Here is a 22,560-nt window from a genome sequence, read left to right on the forward strand (position 1 = left end):
AAGATGTCAACGCAAGATAAAATTCTTCAAACATACCCCTAACATACAAGACATAAGTAATTCCCAAACTATAAATCAAAGGACCACTGAGAAATAAGACCTCTAATCCAGGTTCACAAGTCTATACGGTAAGTAAACTTTGAATTTTCCCCAAGTCTGAGATGGAATTCACTTCTCTACCTAGAAGCAAGAGAATCCTATATTCATGAAGACTCAAGAACCACTCTCACAATTTGCACTGTATATGAGTAACAGGCATCTACACCAAGCTTGAGTTACATACCAACCCACTTATCAACAGCAGCAATTTAGAACCTCACCCACTAAGCAGGCCAGACCAAAACAGGAAGTACAAGTCAAAGGCCTCATTAATAAATAAGAACTACTGGCAGCAGAAAATGAAAATAAAAAATAAGAAGTTGTAGCACTGACAATGAACACATTGATATCACTGATAGAAAAGGGAAAGAACTCATATTAGTCAGGTGCCCAGAATTTCATAAATTATCTCCTTTAATCCTCACAGTAACCCTGAGATAAATTTCTCTGCTGCTTTAGTTATTAGTCCTCACAAGTACTACTAACCCCCATTTTAGAGGTTAATAATTAAGTTGTTCAAGGTAGTTACCTAAATTGTTTAAACAAAAATCTAGGCTTGAGAGATGTTAAGTAACAGTACCCAGACTTGGTCTGTCTCATTCAACAATCCTGTTGCCTCCCACTCTGCCCCCAACAATCAATGTTAAAGAATGAGAAAGTCTGAACTCCCCACCCCCAAATTTCTGTAGCTGTTTCAAATTCTGTTGAATTTTCCCTAAGTCTGAGGAAAGCCAATAGAAATTTTCATAAGAAAACATCTCAGAAAGCTACTAAATTGTAAAACGATATATGCATCATTACAAAATGTTCTCAATTGTAAGCTTGAGGATAGAGACAATCTAGAGATCCTTAGCACAGCATGTATCTGAAATGTAGTAGGCACTGAGGGTCTATTGAATGAATGAATAACATCTTTTGACTGGTTATAAATTCAATAGGCCAAAATAACTATTTTGTACTTTTATAATATGCTATGGTTCATTTCTTTAGGAAAATAATTTACTATAAATTTTTAACAGAGTTGTTTTCATAAATTTTATAGAACATTAATGAAATAACTAAAACTGAGAAATGCCTGTTACTGTCAGTAATAAATTCAGAAAAATTTCTAGTGTTTACTTTTTCAAGCAGATTAAAATGTTTCAGCTAAGATTCTGTCAGAAAGATCCACAAAATCAAAAAGTGTGAAAAGAAAAACAATGGCCAATATAAAGGTATTTCTAAGTATACACTAGTATTGAACACTCATTTCAGGTAACACAATTATTTTCTATGCAAGAAAACACTTATTGCTAATGTAAAAAAAAAAAAAAAGCTTGCCTACCATAGTAACTGTTGCTAAGTAGGTTTCTTATGTCTAAGATACAGAATTTGTAGAAACCAGCAAAATGCCACTCCTAACATGACACTGTGAATTCATTTACCTAAAACTTTAGAAAAGTTTGGTCAACAACTAAGTCTGCTGATTCTCTACCCTGGAGAATACCAAATAGTTAAGAAAAACTGCCAATGGCTTATAACGCAATGTAAATATATGCTTTGTTACAATTACAGTATTTCCTTAATAATCCTAGAGGCAAACTGCGGCTCGTGAGCTACATGCGGCTCTTTGGCCCCTTGAGTGTGGCTCTTCCACAAAATATCACGGCTTGGGTGAGTCTATTTTGAAGAAGTGGCAATAAGAAGAAGTTTAAGTTTAAAAAATTTGGCTCTCAAAAGAAATTTCAATCGTTGTACTGTTGATATTTAGTTCTGTTGACTAATGAGTTTGCCGACCACTGTCCTAGAGGAATTTCTTCATTTGAAAAGCCAGGTGGCCTAGATTTCTATAAAGAAACAATTAAATGATACTCTACTTTTTAAATTATCCACCTTAAAGAGTTCAAAGTAATTTAGGGGTATAAACACACTAATACCCTTGTGAAATGAGCTTGGTCCAGATCACCCAATGAATTATGTTAGACCAAGGATCAAATTCAGTTTGTCACTTTAAATCAAGTATCATAAGCATTATTTACCTTAAAATTCTAAGCCCTTACCTAATCCAATGCCAAATCATATCAGTTCTGTTTTTGAACTTATACAGCTTGTACTGTAATTTATGCAAATGTCATATAGTTGTCAAAATAATAATCATAAATGTTGCAACAGTTAACATCTTTTGGGCACTTATTGTGCAATCTAGTTTATGCTAAACTAGAGGCACCGGTGGGGTCCCTCTGCCTGGCCTGAGCCCTCTCCCAACCTGGAACCCCCTTGGGGGATGTTGGAGGCCTGGTGCACAGACTCGGCCCCATCCCCACAGGCCCTGCAGGCCAGGCAGAGACCCCACCAGTGCACAAATCCGAGCTCCAGGCCTCTAGTATGCATATAAGATCTTTGGTTAATCTCTTCCCACCCTTCCCTCTGAGATTCATCAGTCTGTTCCACATTTCCATACCTGTATGTTGAGCATCCACCCTCCTGGTGGTCAGTGTTGTCATAGCTACAGGTTGAACAGTCGCTTAGGCACGCGTGCGCGTTACATGCATAATCTCAATACTCACAATGACCCCATGAGGAAACTTAGGCACAAAAATAACCTTTCAAGGTAAAAGCTAGAAAAAGGATAATGCAGAGAGGGGTGCACAGGGATATATACCGTGTTTCCCTGAAAATAAGACATCCTCCAAAAATAAGACCTACTTACAGGTTTCCTTCTGAGTGAAATATAAGGCATCCCCCCTCCCGAAAATAAGGCCCCCTAGGCTAAACATGAGAGATTTGGTCCACTGATTCTGAAAGAAATGGAGTCACAAGACATTCACCAGGAAATTCAGGAATTGGATTTTATGATGATGTTACAGAAGATGATGACATGATTGTCATTGAATAAATGAGTAAATTCTTGATACTGTAGGATTCACAGTTTGTCTGGTTTGTGTTGACAATTACCGTACCGTATACAGGTAATAAGTTTCCTTTATTTTCATTTAACAATAAATGTGTATCATATTCTTCTTCATGGAAAAATAAGATATCCCCTGAAAATAAGACCTAGCGCATCTTTGGGAGCAAAAATTAATATAAGACACTGTCTTATTTTCGGGGAAACAGGGTAGTAAGTCTTGACTTAATGTTGTCTATAAGTATAAGTAAACCAATTTTACCGCAGGCTAATCAATATAAAAAGTTAAGTTCCTATGGCATCTCATCAAACTTCTAACAAAAAAACAAAACAAAAAAACCCCCCATATTATTCAAGGATGTGGTGTACAAAAGCCACGAATCTCCACTGCATGGACCAGGATCCAGCTCGAGGGCTAAGATACTTGGTTGAACCATTTAACCTTCATGTGGCCCAATTTCTTTTCTTCTAAAGTCAAAAGTCCAACAAATAATCTCAAAAGTTACTCATACCATGAAATGTTCTGATTTTGTAATCATCTCTGTAATTAGGTAACTAACTCAAAAAAAAAAAAAAAGAAAAAGAAAAAGAAAAAGAAAACAAAATTCCTCCATCCTCTGAAGTCTCCCTTAGTTCATTTTGTGAATCTAATCAGTAGGATACTACTGGAGGAACAAAAAACAGTACTTTTCTAAAAGCTAGAAGTTCATTCTGCAAGTATAGTCCTCAAATCTGACTCTTCACGTCAAATAACGACGACAGGGAGAAATGACCTTACAACATCTTTGGATTGGGATGGGAGGTGTGAAAGAACAGACAGACCACTGTACGTATAGGTGGCTATCAATTCATAAAAACTATCACCCATTTCTATCTCCTCTAAAAAATAGGAAATTAAGTATTTAAAAGGTGGTCACATAAATTCATTGATTTAGCCAATAAAAATTAATGAAGAAATTGTGTACTTTACCCAAGAAGTTTATTATAGACATGGAAGAATCATAAATTTATAGAAATCTTACTAAAATGGCCTGTAGTTCTAGAATCTACATTTAACCAAGCTGGTCATGTAGTCCCTTCAAATTGCATATAAAGCCAGTAACAGGACACTTAAACATTAAGAGAGAAGCATAAAGCCATAGCCAGTTTGGTTCAGTGGATAGACCACTGGCCTGAGGACCAAAGGGTCTTGGGTTTGCTTTTGGTCAAGGACAACTACCTTGGTTGCAGACTCCTCCCTGGCCTGGATGCTGGTCAAGGCACAAGCAGGAAGCAACCAATTGATGTGTTTCTCTCACATTGAAATTTCTCTTTGTCTTTCCTACTCTCTTAAAAAAAAAAAAAAAAAATCAATGAAAAAATAACCTCTGGTGAGGAGGGAGGGAGGGAGGAAGGAAGGAAGGAAGGAAGGAAGGAAGGAAGGAAGGAAGGAAGGAAGGAAGGAAGGGAGGGAGGGAGGGAGGGAGGGAGGAATAGGTTCAACTCAACCCATCATTTTGTGAAGTCTTCCAGGACAAAATCACTTTACAGAATTATCATTGCTGCCTTTGTTCTCTAGAAAATAATCCCCACCCAAAACACCAGGATAATCTGCAATAGAATAATTTCCTATCTGCAAAGTCCCTTTGCCACATGTGACTGTAATTCAGATTCCAGGGATGAGGTTACCACCATCTTGGGGTAGGAGAGTGTCATCTATCTACTACACCCACTCTCTTGCCTCCCAATTAAAGCTCATAAAGTCTCAAAACTCATCTACATTAGGTATAATGAGGCTCTGGGTATAATACATTAACTACAATCCCTGGCGTACAATTCCTTAAAAAAAGTTATTTGCTCCCAACATGCAAGGAGGTTAGGGACAGAGCACCAGTTACAGACATTCTAGTCCGAACAAGGAAAATATAAAACAGATCCATTGGTCCAAAGCAGTTTTAAAATCTGAGCTAACTCATTCATTCCATTTCCAAACCAGAGAAAAATCCTGAGTGGCATTCAGCTCTCTGAGCCCTTGGTTCTACCCCCGCCCCCCTTTTTAAAAAAATGAAAACCAGTACTTTTATACCTGATTAGTTTTACCAGCCTGCTTTCTGCTAGCAGCATTTAGGGGGTTCACAGCCCTCTTTAATTTCCTACTCTCTCTCTTTCAAGCCAAGCTGTTTCTGCTAGTATACATCCTCAAGAATCTAGAAGGCTTTACATGAATTTCACAAAGGTTCACTCCACTAGTCAGACTCAGATCCACAAATAAACCAGGCTACACTTTCAAGACTTTTCCGTGGAAATCTCAACCAAATACCCACGTTTATCACATTAAGGAGTCTTTTCCACATAACCGCAGGACACGATTCTTAAGCATATTTGCCACTTTGTAACAAGGATCACTTTTCCTCCAGTCTCCAACTAATGCATATCCCACTTCCACCCGAGCCCTCACTAACAAAGGCATTACATGCATGTTTCTAGCAACAATCTGTTCTTCTAAGTCTTTCCTATCATATTCCTCAAAAATGTTCTGGCCGCCGGGACCGGTTTGGCTCAGTTTGGACCGGTTTGGATAGAGCGTCGGCTTGGAGACTGAAAGGTCCCAGGTTCGATTCCGGTAAAGGGCATGTACCTTGGTTGCGGGCATATCTCCAGTAGGGGGTGTGCAAGAGGCAGCTGATCAATGACTCTCTCATCGATGTTTCTAACTATCTCTCTCCCTTCCTCTCTGTATAAAATCAATAAAAAATATATTTTAAAAAAAAATGTTCTGTTCCTGGCTGGCGTGGCTTAGTGGATAGAGCGTCGGCCTGCAGACTGAAGGGTCCTGGGTTCGATTCTGATCAAGGGCACATGCCTGGGTTGCGGGTTTGATCCCAATGGGGGCATGCAAGAGGCAGCCAATCAATAATTCTCTCTGATCGTTGATGTTTCTATCTCTCCCTCTCCCTTCCTCTCGGAAGAAAGAGAGAGAGAGAGAGAGAGAAAGATAAGAGGGGAAAAATTTCTGGCCTCCACTGCCCCTTTCACATTTTTAGGTAACAGTCCCCCAACTCCTGGTACCAAAATCTATACTAGTGTGTGATTATTGCCATAACAAATTACCACAAACATAGTGGCTTAAAACAACAGAAATTTATTATCTCAGCTTCTGTAAGTCAGAAGTTGAGTGAACTTGGCTGTCTTCTGTTAGGATCTCACAAGGCCAAAATCAAGGTGTATTCCTTGGCAGAAACTCTGGGGAAGAGTCTATTTCAAAGTTCACGTAGAACTGTTAAGTTCAGTTCCTTGTGGCTGTACAACTGAGGTTTCCTTTTCCTTGCTGGCTGCCAGCCAGCACTGGTCTTTGCTACTAGAGGCCACCCACACCCCTTCCCATTGGTTACCAGTGGCTCCCTCTAGCAACAGCAAATGGAGTCCCTCTCAGGACTGAGATCAAAATCTCATGATTGAGATTTTGCTTCTGACCCATCTCTTTTTTAACTCCCAGCTACATAAAGTTTTCTGCTTTTAGACTGGGTTTACCCACAAAATCCAGGACAATCTATTTTAACCCTAATTACACCTGCGAAGTCCCCTTTACCATGTTACATATGTAATGATTCTGGGGATTAGAGAATGAACATCTTATTTGGGGAGGGGTCATTCTGTCTATTACAAACCCAAACCCCATGTAAGGCTTTACACTCAGTTCCTAAAGAAAATTTCTTTCTCCAAAGGAGTATGTAAAGGGGTATGTTCAGAGACAGAGACAGAGAACAGTAAATTCAAAGCCTCACCTTGAAGAGGGTGGCTAGATGACAGGAAAGCTTAAAAATACACCGTGGAAAAGAAAGTGCCACTTGTTTCACCCCAAATACAAGGGGATTAATGAACCCATTATGCAGAAGATAACAGTGCCCCTCCCCTCGCTGCAATGTGTGCTTCTCTTCTCTACTGTATTCAGTACAAAAGGGCATAAGGAGGCATACGTTGCCCTAGGGCTGTGGTTGGCAAACTGTGGCTCGAGAGCCACATGCGGCTCTTTGGCCCCTTGAGTGCGGCTCTTCCACAAAATACCGCAGCCTCGGCGAGTCTATTTTGTTTGAAGAAGTGGCGTTAGAAGTTTAAGTTAAAAAAATTTGACTCTCAAAAGAAATTTCAATCGTTGTACTGTTGATGTTTGGCTCTGTTGACTGAGTTGGCAGACCACTGCCCTAGGGTGACCTAACTTTGTAATCAGTTAATAAATCAATCTAAGGACACTTACAACCCTTTTGTTCCTTTTTCAAGTCATATACCCTCCTCCAACAGAAATGAAAATTCTTCTATTCCAAAGTCACAGAAGGACAAACTTCTGTGGTAAACTTCAGAAATATATATATGTACACACACACACACACACACACACACACACACTATTGATTTCAGAGAGGAAGGGAGAGGGAGAAATAGAATGATGAGAGAATCACTGATCGGCTGCCTCAAGCACGCCCCAAACTTGGGATTGAGCGCCCCCTGCGGGCATGTGCCCTGACGGGGACTCGAACCGTGACCTCCTGGTTCACTGCTTGCCACTCAACCACTGAGCTACGCAGGCTGGGCTGCGGGTGAACTTTTTAAAGTGACCTGCGGGAGATCTAGTATTGGTCCTGATCTTTCATCCCCAAGGTCCAACAAGCCAGTTAACAACCAGAAACATTGAAACAAAACATTGAAACAAAAACATTGCAGCAACTACAAAGGTACTATTCTGAAGCCTTCCCTACTGTTAAGATTCTTGACTATAAATTTTACTTGGAACCAAATATACCAGCCGGTCCCTTTTAATAATAGTCACAGTAAGATCTACCAGGTACTTACTGGCACTGTGGTAAGCACTTGACACAAGTTACCTTATTTACTCTTCGCCATAAACTTATGAGCTAGAGAATATTATCACCCCAATTTAAAGATAGAAAAGCCGAGGTTTACAACGGTTAGGTCACATGACGAAACTAAACGGTGGCAGCACTGTAACCAGTAGTCCCACGGATGCAGGCACCCAGGCAACCCCTTGGATGGGAGAGAAGGAACATATGAAGAAGAATCTTCCCTTTCTAGCTTTCTTTCCCTCTCCTCTCTTCCCACACACCTTCCTCACACAACTCAGCAGCTGAAGGGTAAGCAAGTCTTCTCAAATGAATGCCACCTCCTTTTCAGACCTCTTCCCTTCCCACAATAGCGATAGCCAAGAAGCCAACTTCTGACCCTGACTTTGCTTCCCAAAAACAAACTACAGAAGCTCCACCCATCACCTGCCTCGGCTAAAAATGTCCTAACGCCGGGGGAGGAGAGAGGGGGGGGGGGGCGGGCGGAGAGACGGGGACGAAATAAAAGTCCTACTCTTTCAAAAGGTCACAAACTAAGAGGTGTAGTCAGCCAGCCTTTCACTCTACTTCTGTCTCCTCTTCCACCCAACCACCCCTTTAACTCCGGCTCCTACCCGATCTGCCCCACTTCGTGGTCCTCTCCGTCTTCCTCCCCAACGGCGACCGCGCCCGGGGGGTCCCCCACCTTGCAGCCCAGCCTGCAGGTGCGAAGCCCAGCCTCGCCCACAGGGGCCCTGCGGCGGCCCCCCGGCCCCCCCAACTCCAGCTGCTCCGCTCCGCCGAGGGTTCACCCCGCCCTTCCCAGTAGGCACCACTCCCCGAGGCACCGGCCCCAGCATCCCCTGCGGCCCCACCCCTCAAGCTCCCTTCCCCCTGGGGGACCCCCCTCCTCCCAAGTTACCCCCTCGTCCCCGCCTCAAGGAAGTCCTCTTCCCCCGAAGAAGGCGGACTCCCGAAGCTAGCTCCCACCTTCACATCAGCCTCTGCTCCCCACATCTCAACCCCCCCAACCCCCTCCGCCCTGGGTTGGGGGTGGCCCCAGGCCTCCCCGGTGGGTTGCAGGCGCCGCGGCTGGTGTGTGTGTGTAGGGGGGGGCAGGGGCAGGCGAAGGGCACTCCGGAGTCCGCTGGGAGCACCAGGGGCGGCCGCGCCCCGGCTGCCCTATTCTGGGCCCCCCTCCCCCCCTCCACGGCCTCGCCTGGCGGCTCCCCCTGTACCTGTGGTGGAAGCGGCAGCGCCCGCGGCCGCGCTCCCCGCTCCTCACACAGACAATATGGCGGCGGCGGAGGAGGAGACACACACGGCTCGGCCGCCAGCCGCAGGGACCAGAGCGAGGCTGCTCCCGCCACTGCCGGAAGCGGAAACCCTCTCTGCCAGGAGATGGGGCGGGACTTTCGCAGGCCCCGCCCCCAGCGGAACCGCGCCGAGCGCCGCCATGCTGGGACGTGCTATTGTACCCTCGGGGTTCATTTCCGGGCTGGGGTGCAAAACGTGAGAAGTTCTCAAGGTAAAGCATAACGAAGAGACTTGCGGTAATTAAGCGCGTTTTCATTCAGTGCCTCTGAGACCTGACGAGAGGGACACCATGAACCTCCCCCCCCCAGGGATCCAATTGGTTTGGCCCAAGCTAAGATGGCGGCCCCTAGGCTTCCCGCACTTGCCCCGCGGACAAGCCCCGTCCATCTGCAAGCCGACCCCGCCTTTCTGGGGAAAGAAGCATGCGCGACCTGCAGAGCCGAGGAGCGGAGCATTTCGGAAGTTGAAGTCTTCTGCCCGGACCCCTCGTCTAGGATTAGGGCTCCAGTAAGACATTTTTGTCTGCTCAAACTTGGAGTCCGGAACTGGCGAGCAAAAGTTGGACCCCGGGAGTGGTGTGGCGCCGGAGTCGAGGAGGGGGCGATACTAGCCTTCTAGAGACTGAGACCTAATTCCTGCTTCCTAGAGGACTCCTATCTGGAGCTGCCCACCCAGAATAGTGTTTTCTCTGGTCGGTCTGCACCCCAACCCCACCCCACACCCCTGTTCTTGCCCGGGCAACCCCAAAGCAGCCACAGGGCACTTTCTGCGGTGCAGACCTGATCGTGGCGTCTTCTGGGTTAAAAAATCTCCCAAGGCTCTCCTTGGTACACCCAAAATAGCAAATCTCTCCTCTTGACATCCATGTTCCTACATCATTTGGACAATCCATCCAGCCCCCTTTTTACCTCCATTTATGTCCCCTCCCCCCAATTCCTGATGCTCCCTCCCACTACAAGTTTTCCTGAAACTTATCTTTTTTGCCCCCCTCCCTTTACACTGGTAGTTCCTTCGGTTACTGTTACCTCCTGGACTGTATTAAAATAATTCAGGGGTCCTTTTCTCAGAGAATCTTCCCTCTCTTGGGCTCCCCAAGACCTAGGCACCATCCTTTAGCAGCCTGACTGGTGCCCCGCCTGCCTCCTCTGTCATCAGACTGTGAGCCCCCAGTGGACAGGGCTGGGTCTAATGACCACCCTGCCTCCTGCAGGCCTTGCTAAAAGCTGGTGTGTGGAAGTGTTACAGAGTAGTTTGTATTTGTCTCACCTCTGAGGGACAGAGGTGTGAGGGCCAGAACAAGGTGAGGAGGCCGGGTTATTTTGGTATGACCAGCTGATATCCCAGAGCCGCCTGCGGGCTCCAGCTCTCTGTTTAGCTTACTGGCACCTCTGCTCCCAAAGAGACAATGTTCTCCCCCGTGGGATGGGATGGGATGGGATGGGGATGCTGGCGGCAGCTGACTTAGAGTGATGGCCTCAGGGAGGTGGCCTTGACTTTTCTGTGCCTCATTGCCAGGCAGGTCTGTGGCATTTGATCTCATAGGTGGGGATCTGCAGTCCTGGGTGTCCTCAGGCTGGTCATCCCTCCTCTCTGGGCCTCTGCTTCCCCACCTGTGGACTGAGGGAGTTAGAGAAGATGATCCCAATGTTTCTGTGAAGCCCTCTTTCAGGAAATGACTAGCCTTCCGCTTAGCTCTCAGACCATGTTTTTTTGGCTCTCGTGGCTCCCTTTTCCCACGCCTTTGTTCACATTTATTCAGTTTATAGTTATTAATCACTTGCTTTAAACCAGATATTGTGTGAGGTGCATGAGCAAGACCGATACCAGTTCCTTATGGAGCACACCTTGAAAAGTGAGAAACAGACTATGCACAAGTAAACAAAAGAATAAAAAAAGTAATTTCAGCCCAGCCAATGTGGCTCAGTGGTTGAGTGTCACGGTTCAATTCCAGGTCAGGGCACATGCCAGTGTTGTAGGCTTGATCCCCAGTGGGAGCTGTACAGGAGGCAGCTGATCAATGATTCTCTCTCATCGTTGATATTTCTATCTCTCTCCCTTCCTCTCTGAAATCAATAAAAATGTATATATATATTTTTTAAAAAAGTAATTTCACAGAGTGCGGGTATTTCATAAGACTTAGCCCTCACACCTTTCCTATGATCTCAGCCCCTCCTACAGCATTATTTATTCTTTCACCCAATTCCAGCCTCCATCCGTGACCTCATGCATAGGGCTCACCAGGCACATACCACAGCCCCTTTGTACTATGTAGGACACAGTTGAGACCCAACCCCTGCCATCTCCCAGGCTAGCCTGATATAGGTCTCTGGTCCTAAGAAGCTCCCAATCTCCAACATCCACTAGTTATGGAGCCTCCAAAGACAAGCTCAGTTATCCTACACATTTACTCTTTCTGACCCCCTACATAGCAAGTCTCAAGCTAGACTTCCTTCAAACTATAGCAACAACCACAGTTAAGATGTTGACAGTGCTTGCCCTATGCCATACACCGAATGTACGTCATCTAATTTAATCCTCACGTCAGCTGGAGGAGGTAGAAACTAAAAGTATTCCATTGTACAGATGAGGAAACAGATTCGGTGAGATTATAGGACGTGCCCAAGATCACATGCCAGAGATGGAACTTGCATTTCAACCTGGGTCACTGCACTGAGAACCTAGATGTATCAGCTTTCTATTGGTGCTTAACAAGTCATCCCAAAACAGAGTGGCTTAAGCCAACTATCATTATTTGCTTATTTGTATGGGTTGGCAGTTTGGACATGTCTCAACTAGGATAGCTCTTTGCTGCTGCACATGGTCTTGTCTGGGCTTACTCCTGCCCTTTTGGTCAACAAGTTGATAGGCTGGCTGGTCCTCTGTGGCCTCATTCATAGATCTGGCCACTGACTCCTCTGTGGCTGGAGTGCCTTGGTTCTTCATGTGACTTCTCCAGCAGCTAGCTCAGGCGTCCTTACAGGATGACCTCCAAAGGAAGAGAAGAAAAGCTGCAAGGACTCTCTTGAGGCCGAGACTCAGAAGTGCCATAGGATCAATTTTACTGCATTTAAAAAATTATTATTTTTTGTTTTGTTTTATTATTATTATTACTATTTTTAGTCTTTACTTAAGGAGTGAGGATATTGTTTTCATTGATTTTTTTTTTTTTTCAGGGAAGGTGGAGGAAGGGAGAGAGGAGATAGAGAGAAACATCAGTGTGAGAGAGACACATCAATTGGTTGCCTCCCACCGTCCTCCCCCCACCCAATTGGGGATGGGGATCAAACCTGCAACACAGGTACGTGCCCTTGAACAGGAATCAAACCCGAGACCCTTCGGTCCTTGGGCTGATGCCCTAATCACTGAACAACCCGGCTAGGGCTAAATTTCTGTTTTTAAGCCACCCAGTCTGTGATATCTTGCTCTGGCAGCCCAAGTAGATTAACACAGGAGTCCTCGTTGTAGAAATGGTTTTAAAGCCATGCAACTGGGTAAGATCTCCAAGGGAGTAAGCATAGACAGAGAAGAGAAGCGGACCAAGGACTGAGACTCCATCATTAAGAGATAAGAAACAAAGGAATCCAAGGAAGAGCATCTAGAGGTGTGTCCTAGGGACAAGGAAGGAAAAAAGCTCAAAGTGGGAGAGCTGGTGATCTGTGTCAAATGCTGCTGAGAGGTCAAGAATATGAGAATCTTGCCCCAGAAGGTTTGGCTCAGTGGATAGACGATAGAGCATTGACCTGTGGGTGGAAGGATCCCAAGTTTGATTCCAGTCAAGGGCACGTACTTCAGTTGCAGGATTCTCCCCGGCCCAGGCCATGGTCGGGGCGCATGCAGGAGGCAACCAGTCTGTGTTTCTCTCTGTCTTTTCCCTCTCTCTTCCACTTTTTCTAAAAATCAATGAGAAAATATCCTTGGGTGAGGATTAAAAATAAAAAAATATGAGAATCAAAATCTGAATTATCAAAGTGGAGGGCATTGTTGCTTTGATAGGAAAGAGTTTAAGAAGAATGGTGGAAGCAGAAACCTGATTGGAGTGGGGTTAAGAGAGAGTAGAAGATTTAAATACAGAAAGACAGAAAGGAAAAGGAAATCTCTTTCTAAGAGCAGAAAGTCACTTAATCTAGAAGAGTAAGAATTAGAAAATCACCATTTGGCAGGCACCATAGTAATAATTGTTTCAGTAGAGACTCATTCATAGATGCTTCAATCAATAGGAGATTAAACTTTGAGGGAAAACAGGGTATTTGCATAGTCTTAGAGTTCCCCTCACAAGATAGTTATTAATTATAAGAGGGAAAATGCTAACTTTATAGTGAAGAAACCCAGCAGATACATCAACCAACTGGTCAAAGGGAGAGTCACCATTAATGGGGCAAATTGACTTCATGTTCCTCCTGAGAAGGACACAGCATCCCTTTAGTGGTATTTCTGCCAGATATGCTTAATTGATTCATGAACCCAAATTGAAGGGTATTTAACAAAATAACCAGCTTATACTCTTCAAAAATGTCGAGATCATGGAAGACAAAGAATGACTGAGGAGCAGTCTAGATTAAGGAGATCAAAGAGGCCCTAACCGGTTGGCTCTGAGGGTAGAGCGTCAACCTTAGGACTAAAGGGTCCCAGGTTTAATTCCGGTCAAGGGCATGTTCCTTGGTTGCGGGTACATCCCCAGTGAGGGGTGTGCAGGGGGTAGCTGATCTATGTTTCTCTCTCATTGATGTTTCTAACTCTCTATCCCTCTCCCTTCCTCTCTGTAAAAAATCAATAAAATATATTAAAAGAAGAAGAAGAAGAAGACCAAAGAGACACAAGAACTGAATACAGTTTGAGATCCTGGACCAAGAAAAATTGGTCTTCACTGCCTTTAAAGGATAGTAGTAGAACAATCGGTGAAATTTGAGTAAGGTTTCTATATCAGATTATAATATTGTATCAGTGTAAAAATTCCCAATCTTGGTTATTGCAAGAAAATATCCTTGCTTTTAGGAAATACATATTGGTTTTTAGGGATATAGGGACTTACGTCTACAACTTACTCTGTAGGAATTCAGGAGGAGGGAAAGAAAAAGAATGATAAAGTAAAGATGGTAAAATCTGGGTGATTGATATTTAGGTATTTTTTGTACCTTTTCTGTAATGGAAGAGAGCAAATAGAGTCACTGATAGTGGATACAGACAACTTTTTGAGGGGTTTTGCTTTAGGACTGATGATGGGGTGCTAGGTGGAAGCAAAGTGGGGTTAAGAGAAGTTACTTAAATGCAGACATATTAACATATTTTTATATTGATGAGAATGATTCAGTAGATTGGAAATAATGATGATGCCAGAAGAGAAGGCAGAGAATGATGGGAACTATACACATGATGGGACCATGGCTCAGGGCAGAGTATTTATAAATGGAAGCTTGTGGAATATTTTCTGATTGATAGAATTTTCCTTGTGAAATAGAAAGCAAAATCCTCAGCTAAGACTGAGATGGGAGAGAAGGTGATGGAGGTTTGAGGAGAAGATAGGAAGGAATTGCCTGGGGAGGAGGAATGGGCCAAGGGAACTACAGCAGTCAGGTAAGTAAAGTGAGACCAGTCCACATGGTAGTGTTTTGCTCTTCAGCCACATTGCACTGCAAGGGAATAAGCACAGAAGGACAGAGAGTTGGTGTCAACCATTGGGTGTTCTGCCAGAGGGGAGCAGGGGCCTCTCGGGAGTGTGCAGTGCATGAGGATAATGACCCCCCAGGGGAAAGGTGGTAGGCTCAATGAGTCAGAGGTCTCAGTGGGGCTGAAGGATTGTGGGAACTGGGGTACTGGAGAGAGTGAGCTGGCATGGTAGAAGGTGATAGGCTAGAACACATGTGTCAAACACAAGGCCCGCCGGCCAAATCCGTCCCGCCAGGCCTTGCAATGTGGCCCGCACCGTGCTGTCATCACTGCACTCCGCTGCGTTTCCATCACAATGACAGTTTATGACTGTTCAGTAAACCATTCGGCCCGAGATTTAGGCTGGATTTTAGATTTTGGCCCCTTCTCTGATTGAGTTCGACACCCCTAGGCTAGAAATTGAGGTAATGATAGGGGTGGGTGGATGGGTGCAGGTAACGAATATGACAGGTTGGTGCCACCAGTCAATAGCCAGCCATTGAGCCTTCAAATAATCACAGGCCTGGCCAACATCTGACTCTAACAAAGACCTACCCAACTGGTTCTTTCCAATGTTTCTGATTCACACAACAGTGGAGGAAAAAATGGTTGTTTTAAGCCACTGAATATTGGAGTGGTGTGTGATTCAGCAATTGTCACCAAACAGAATTGCTGGTTCCCCTGGGGTTTTAAGAGCCTATTAAGTCCTAATGCCCTAAGGCATGGGTTTTCTGTAATGACGTAACTTCTCCGCTTCTTCCATTTGATAGTTAGAGACACCAAGCTCCCCAGAGGTTTAGTGACTTACCTAAACTTCCACAGCTAGTGAGCAGTGGGTTGGGCTCTGAGTCCAGGCAGTGTGGCACACATACACTGTCTGTCCCCAGTGCATGGCACGGCGTCTGGCACGTCCAGGCATGCTGAGCAGTGAACTGAATTGCGCCTGGGATTACCTCTGCCTTCCATTTTCCCATTTCCTTCTTCCTTTCAAGTTGTCTTGTATGTCTTAGTCCACATGGTGGAGGAGATGGGCCATCTCTCTCCTCTGTGTGGCCATTTAGTCTGCCAGTCAGTAGGTTCTCCGGAGTGCCTGCTTGGGGGCAGACACTTCTCACGGTTCTCAATATGCAGAAGGAAACAGATCAGGGTCCCGGTGCAGCTCAGTCAAGCGGGGAGAAGATCATTAGATGAGTCTATCATTGAAAACTGGGATTATTGCTAGGAGAGACCAGTGGGTGGGGTATGAGAGAGCATAACAGGAAAAGCTGGCCTATTGGAGGGAGCGAGGAGGAGTGTGCCTGGTGAAGGCAAGGAGTGAGTTGTTTATGAGCTGACCAAGGAGGAGAAGCACACGGGCACAGGTTCTAAGTCAGGAACATGCTTGTGCATGAAGGGCCCATGGAAGTGCCCAGTGTGCCCTGAACATACATGGGGAGTGGGGAGTGGAGGCAGCATTGTGGGAAATGAGATAGGAGGAGTGGGCAAGGTCCCGTGCACCAGGTAGAGAAGTGTAGCTTAAGAGCAATAGGGAGCCATGGGAGGATTAAGCCAGGGAGTATATTTCATATGATTTTACATTTATAAGATCTCTGGCTGCTGGGTAGGAAGGGAGGAGGAAAGAAGGAGTGGTCTACATGAGAAGGAACTGGTGGAGATAGAGAGGAATGCATCAATTTAGGACCTGGAGTTCATCCCAGGGAAACTGAGCCCCTTCCAAGGTCAGCACCCCTCTTCAGCTCTCCCAGTCTTGGGGCTTTCAGATACTTCTTCCCTGTGGGGTAACAAGCAGGTGGTTGGATTTGGGATAGGTGACCAGGGGTGACCCCGACCTTTTCCTGGTGACCTGTGATACTGAATTGAGAGTTGAAGGAGCTCCTAACAACCCAGCATCCATCCCTGGATTTCCTGGGCCTCCTGGAAAGACCATGTTGGGTGAGCTGAATATCTCCTTATTCAGCTCCTCACCAGGGACCTTACCAGGCAAAGGGGGCATGTCTTTAGAGGACCATTGAATCACTCTCCATTTAACCCTGGGCAGGCCACTTCCCCGCTATGAGCCATAGTTTCTGCCTTGGTAACATGGAAAAAGATAGTACCTATCACACTTTGGTGACATCACCCCTATTTTACAGATGAGCAGACTGAGCCTGAGAGAGAGAGAGAGAGAGAGAGAGAGAGAGAGAGAGAGAGAGAGAGTGTTACTGTCCCAGGGTCACTCAGAGTAAGTGTCACAACCAAGATTGGAACCCAGGCCAGAACCTGTGCTCTTGATCTCTCTGTTCCCCCATGTGCCCATCCACCCTATTCTGGGGGCCTTGCAAGCTTGGAGATATTAAGCTCACCCAACATGGTCTTTCCAGGAGGCCCAGGAAATCCAAGGATGGATGCTGGGTTGTTAGGAGCATGGGCTGGAATTCCATATTCAGTCCCACTCAGGGACATTATTCTGTCTGGACCTCAGTTTTTCCCTCTGTAAAATGGGATAATATACCATGTAGCACCTGGCAGGGGAACTGTAGGGACATAATTTGTATACAGAAGTCACTGGCCCAGCATAGTGTCTTTTGAATGCTTGCTGCCATTGTGATTATCATGCGGTATAACTATGGATTGAAACCCTAGGGGACCTAGGGTTCCCAGTTGTTCCTTTTAACAATAGTTGCAATGCTTCTTTTCTTTTCCAAAATGAAATTCCTGGATAATATAACCTACTGACACTTTTCAACATGAATAATATCCTAATCTTATATAATAAAAACCTAACTCGCTAAGTATTTGATGGACCTGTCAGCTGTTCAACAAATCAAAGCATAATATACTAATATGCTAAGGTTGCTCAGCTGCTCACTATGACCTGCACTGACCACTAGGGGCAGGCAGTTGACTAGTCAACCAGTTGCTATGATATGCACTGACCACCAAGGCGCAGATGCTCTGACTGGTGGTTAGCTTACTGCTGGGCTCCAGCTGATTGGGACTGAGTGAGATTGGCCAGACATGCCATGGAACCTTCCAGTGGTCCCTTCCGGTCCTGATCTGCATTGGCAGGTCTCTTGGCCTGGCCTGCAACCTCTCACAATCCAGGACCCCTCAGGGGATGTTGGAGAGCTGGTTCTGGCCCAATCCTGCATGCCAGGCTTAGGCATCCCACTGGTGCACAAATTCATGCACTGGGCCTCTAGTCCTATATAATAAAAGGGTAATATGCAAATTGACCCTAACTGCAAAATGAACAGTTACTATGATGTGGACTGACCAGCAGGGGTCAGATGCTTAACGCAGGAGCTGCCCCCTGCTGGTCAGTGTGCTCCCAGAGGGGAAGCTTTGCTCAGCCACAAGCCAGGCTGATGGCTGTGAGTGCAGAGGTGGTGGCGGGAGCCTTTCCCACCTTCTCAGCAGTGCCTCAGTCAGACATCCCCCGAGGGCTCCTGGACTGCCAGAAGGATGTTTAACTACCAACTTAGGCCTGATCTCTCGGGGAGTGGGACTAAGTTGGCAGGTGGACATCCCCTAACGGCTTCCAGAGTGCAAGAAAGCACAGGCTGGGCTGAGGGACCACCCTCCTCCCAGTGCACAAATTTTCATGCATTGGGCCTCTAGTTGTAATATAAAGAAAAAAAAAGTGAAATTAGTTTAGAATAAATTACTATGTAAATATTTGAGCCCAATACCTAGGAAACATAAAGCAGTTGGGAGGTCATGGCTTTGATGGAATCACCATGAATCTGCTGGCTGAATTAGGAGCTCTGATAACTCAGACACCACAACCTCATCATGGCCGTGATCCTCCAAAATGCGAGCAGTTCTAGGTAAATCCTGAACCAAGCGTGACCCAGTCTGGTTCCAACTTATGTGGAGGTCACTATACATTAAAATCAAGCAAATACACTCTATGCTGGAAAAGGCAAAATTATAGAGACAATAAAAAAGCCAGTGGTTGCTAAGGATTTAGAGAGGGAGGAAGAATGAATAGATGGAACATAAGGCATTTTTTGTGGACTTCGGTGTGATACTGTAATGATAAATACAGGACATTATGCAATTTTATTTTATTTATTTTTAAAAAATATATATTTTATTGATTTTTTACAGAGAGGAAGAGAAAGAGAGATAGTTAGAAACATTGGTGAGAGTCAATGATCAGCTGCCTCCTGCACGCCCCCTACTGGGGATGTGCCCACAACCAACGTACATGCCCTTGACCGGAATCGAACCCCGGACCCTTCAGTCCACAGGCCGACGCTCTATCCTCTGAGCCAAACCGGTTTGGGCACATTATGCAATTTAAAAAAATATTTTAAATTGATTTCAGAGAGGAGGGGAGAAGGAGAGAGAAAAACATCAATGATGAGAGAGAATTAATGATCATCTGTCTCCTTCATGTCCCCCACTGGGGATTGAGCCTGAAACCCTGGGCCTATGTCCTGGCAAGGAATCAAACTGTGACCTCCTGCTTCATAGGTCAGCACTCAATCACTGAGCCACACTGGCCAGGCACATTATGCATTTTTTAAAATCCATAGAGCTGTGCAACACCAAGAGTGAACCTTAATATAAACTATGGATTTAGTTAATAATAATGGATCAACATTTGTCCTTCATTTGTAGCAAAGGTATCATAAGGTATTAATAATAGGAAAAACCTGTGTGTGTTGGGAAGAGTTATTGTGAGGTACTCTATCATTTCTGCATAATTTTTCTATAAACCTAAAACTGCTATAAAAAATAAAGTCTAGTAAAAATGAATAGAACAAAACAAAACCCCACACACATAGTGTTTGCATGTGAAATAGATTTTGATCCCAGGCTCAGATAATTAAAAACAAGGTTTTCATCTATGCCAATTACTAAAAGGAACTATGAACACCACATAGGACTTGGGACTCATTGCGGGATGTCTGCACCCCTGCCCACCCCTGCTGTATGGCTGGGGCAATCACTGGGGACTGCCCAGCTCCTGGTGGTACTGCCCCACTTAGGATCTAGACGTTGCCCTCTGTCCCTTTACCATGAAGAACATCCTTCAGAGCTCACAGCCACCTGCTTGCTGATCCTGGGTGACGGTGACATGATTGCTTGATTGAAAACTCTCCCCAGCCTCAGGAACCTCAAGGTGCCACTGTGGACACAACTCACCCTTCCATTTCTAGAATTCCTACTTCAAATCCAGACCCCAGCCACTTACTCACTGTGTGAACTTGAGTAGTCAGACCACTTCACTGGGCTTCAGCTTCCCCATGGTGGGAAAGAGGGTGATGATACTTGCCTCACTGAGTGTATTTATCCATTCAGGAAATGTCTATTAAGCACCTACTGTTTATACTGGGGTTACAATAGTGAACAAAAAGAGAGAAACATCCTTGCCTTATCGGAACTCGTGGTCTCATAAGGAGGATAGACAAAAGTCAAATAAATATATAAAGTAATGTCAAGAATGAAGAAAAAGGGGCAACCAGATCGGGTCCCCTCCCTGCTGCAGAGAACTTTTCTGTAATAAAAATTTTGCTTAAACAAAGAAGACAGGGTCACAGACAGAAAGACAGTAGGACAAGAGCTCCACAGTGACTGTAGTCATGGAAAGCTTCCCAGAGGAGATGGCATTTGAAAGGAAATGTGAATGAGTGAAAGCAAGCCATGCAAGTGTGGAGTAAGAGCATTCCAGGCAGAAAGAACAGAAAATAACAAAACCTTGAGGTAAGAACATGCTTGGAATATCCGAGAAACAGCAAGGAAACCAGTGTGGCTGGCAGGGACTGCGTGAGAGGAGAGAGCAAGTTAGGACAGAGCAACTGTGTAAGGAATCAGGGTTTTCTTCTAAGCATAGCAGGAGGAAACTTGAAGTTAGAGAGGCCCTCCTATGTTGTGTGTACTTGCATGTGAGCAAGTAGACAGGCACACGCTGAAGCCATCCTTCTGCCCATGACCCTGGTCTGGGTCCTTTCAGTGGAAAGTGTCCTTCCTCCTTGTGGTGTCAAAAAGGGCTGGTGGTGGAAGCAGCGGTCAGGCTGTAGTTACCATAAAGGGCCACCAGGTGACGACTCTAGGTTGTGTTTCTAACTCGTGGATTACTGTTTCCAGAGCGGTGGTTTCCAAACATCATCAGATCATCCGGGAGGGCTTGTGAAAACACCAATGGATGGACTCCACTTCAGGATGTCTGACCTGTAGTTCTGGGGTGGGGCTCAAGAATCTGCATTACCAACAAGTTCCAGGTGATGTTGCTGCTGCTGGTGCAGGGACCCCACGGTGGAAACACAGGTGGGGTTACAAAAGTATCTGACTAAACACTCCCTAGCTTCCCATCATATTTAGAATTACGTCTAGGTCTCTTGCAGACCCTTCCCTCCCATTCCCACCGTGATTCAGGTCCTGCTTTCTTCTGCCAGTTGCCAAACTATGGCCACAATGTTCCTTGAAGCCTCATCTTGCATCAGGACCTTTGCACCTCCCACCTGGGGCGCCTTGCCCCCAGCTTTCCCATTGGCTGGCATTCTCTCATTCCTCACGTCTCAGCTTGAATGTCACCTTTTTAGGGAGTCTTCTTCGGCCCCTCGCTAAGGCCGGCAGCCCTGCTCATGTTCCTCCTGTTCTTTTCCTTCTTACAGCTTGTGGTGATTTTTGGTTATTTAGCCTCTGTCTTAGTTAACCAATCATCTGTCTCCTGTTTAGACTTTAGGCTCTTGAAGGCAGTGACTATGTCTGTCTTGTCTTGTGCTTTTACCCCAAGTGCCCAGGACAGTGCTTGGCAGCAGGTAGGCCCCAGAAAATAATGGTTGAATAAATAACAACAACAACAACAACAACAACAAAAAGATGAGGAGTTAAGCAAACAAATGAAAAATCTCATTGACACAGACAACAATATGGTCATTACCAAGGGAAAGGGATTGGGGGAAGTAGGAAGAGGGTATGGGGGGCACACGGGATCTGTGGTTGAGTATCAACCTATGTATGAACCAGGAGGTCATGGTTCAATTCCCGGTCAGTGCACATTACTGGATTTCAGGCTCCATCCCCAGTAGGGGGCATACAGGAGGCAGCCAATCAATGATTCTCTCTCATCATTGATGTTTTTTTCTCTCTCTCCCCCTCACTTCCTCTTTGAAATCAATAAAAATATTTTTTTAAAAGGAGGTTAAAGGGGGAATAAATAGAGATTGAAGGAAACTTGACTTGAAATGGTGAACACAATACAATACACAGATGATGGATTATGGAATTGTCCACCTGAAACCTATATAAATTTATTAACTAACTAATAGCCCTGTGCACAAATCCATGCGCCAGCAGGTCACTGTCGCCCTCCTGTAGCTCCCCCACTCCCCCCTTCATAGCTTGCTGCCCTGCCCCCTCCTATAGTTCTCTACCGGCTCTGCTTGTAGTTCGCTGCCCCACCCTCCTGCAGATCCGTGATCCGGTCTTTATAAGGTTGGTTGTTAAGCCTCAGAGTGTAACGGATAATTAGCATAGTCCTCTCTTATTATACAGGATGTCAGTAAGTGAGCAGGGACTCCGTGGAAAAGAGACTTATGGAATGTGTGATGTGAGACATCACCTCATCCTAGTCCCAGGCCTGAGCTCAGAGTGCTCTGGAAGGAAATAAAGATGAATAAGACCATGCTTGCAAATAGTTTTACATTCTTTTGAGTGTTCCTAGCTCCCTGTCCACCTCATTTGGTGAGCATAGGGATTGCTGCTCAGAGTTGATTCCCAAACAACAAGCCAAGAGGCACTCAGCACTTTAAAGTTCTTCCACCTCCATTATTACATTGCATTCTCAGGTTTAAAAAAACCCCCACA

The 22,560-nt window shown here is 45.2% G+C and overlaps 1 protein-coding gene across 1 annotated transcript in view; it reads right to left on the reverse strand.

The window, feature by feature from the left end:
• CSNK2A1 (casein kinase 2 alpha 1) overlaps positions 1–9,192 on the reverse strand; it is a 54,959-nt gene extending 45,767 nt beyond the window's left edge. Inside the window, 1 exon segment of the mRNA XM_045574732.1 lies at positions 9,039–9,192. The gene's annotated coding sequence lies outside the window, so the exon portion shown is untranslated.
• Positions 9,193–22,560: the final 13,368 nt, after the last annotated feature.

This window comes from Pipistrellus kuhlii, unplaced genomic scaffold (genome assembly GCF_014108245.1).
Source record: "Pipistrellus kuhlii isolate mPipKuh1 unplaced genomic scaffold, mPipKuh1.p scaffold_m20_p_6, whole genome shotgun sequence".
Lineage (NCBI taxonomy): Eukaryota > Metazoa > Chordata > Mammalia > Chiroptera > Vespertilionidae > Pipistrellus > Pipistrellus kuhlii.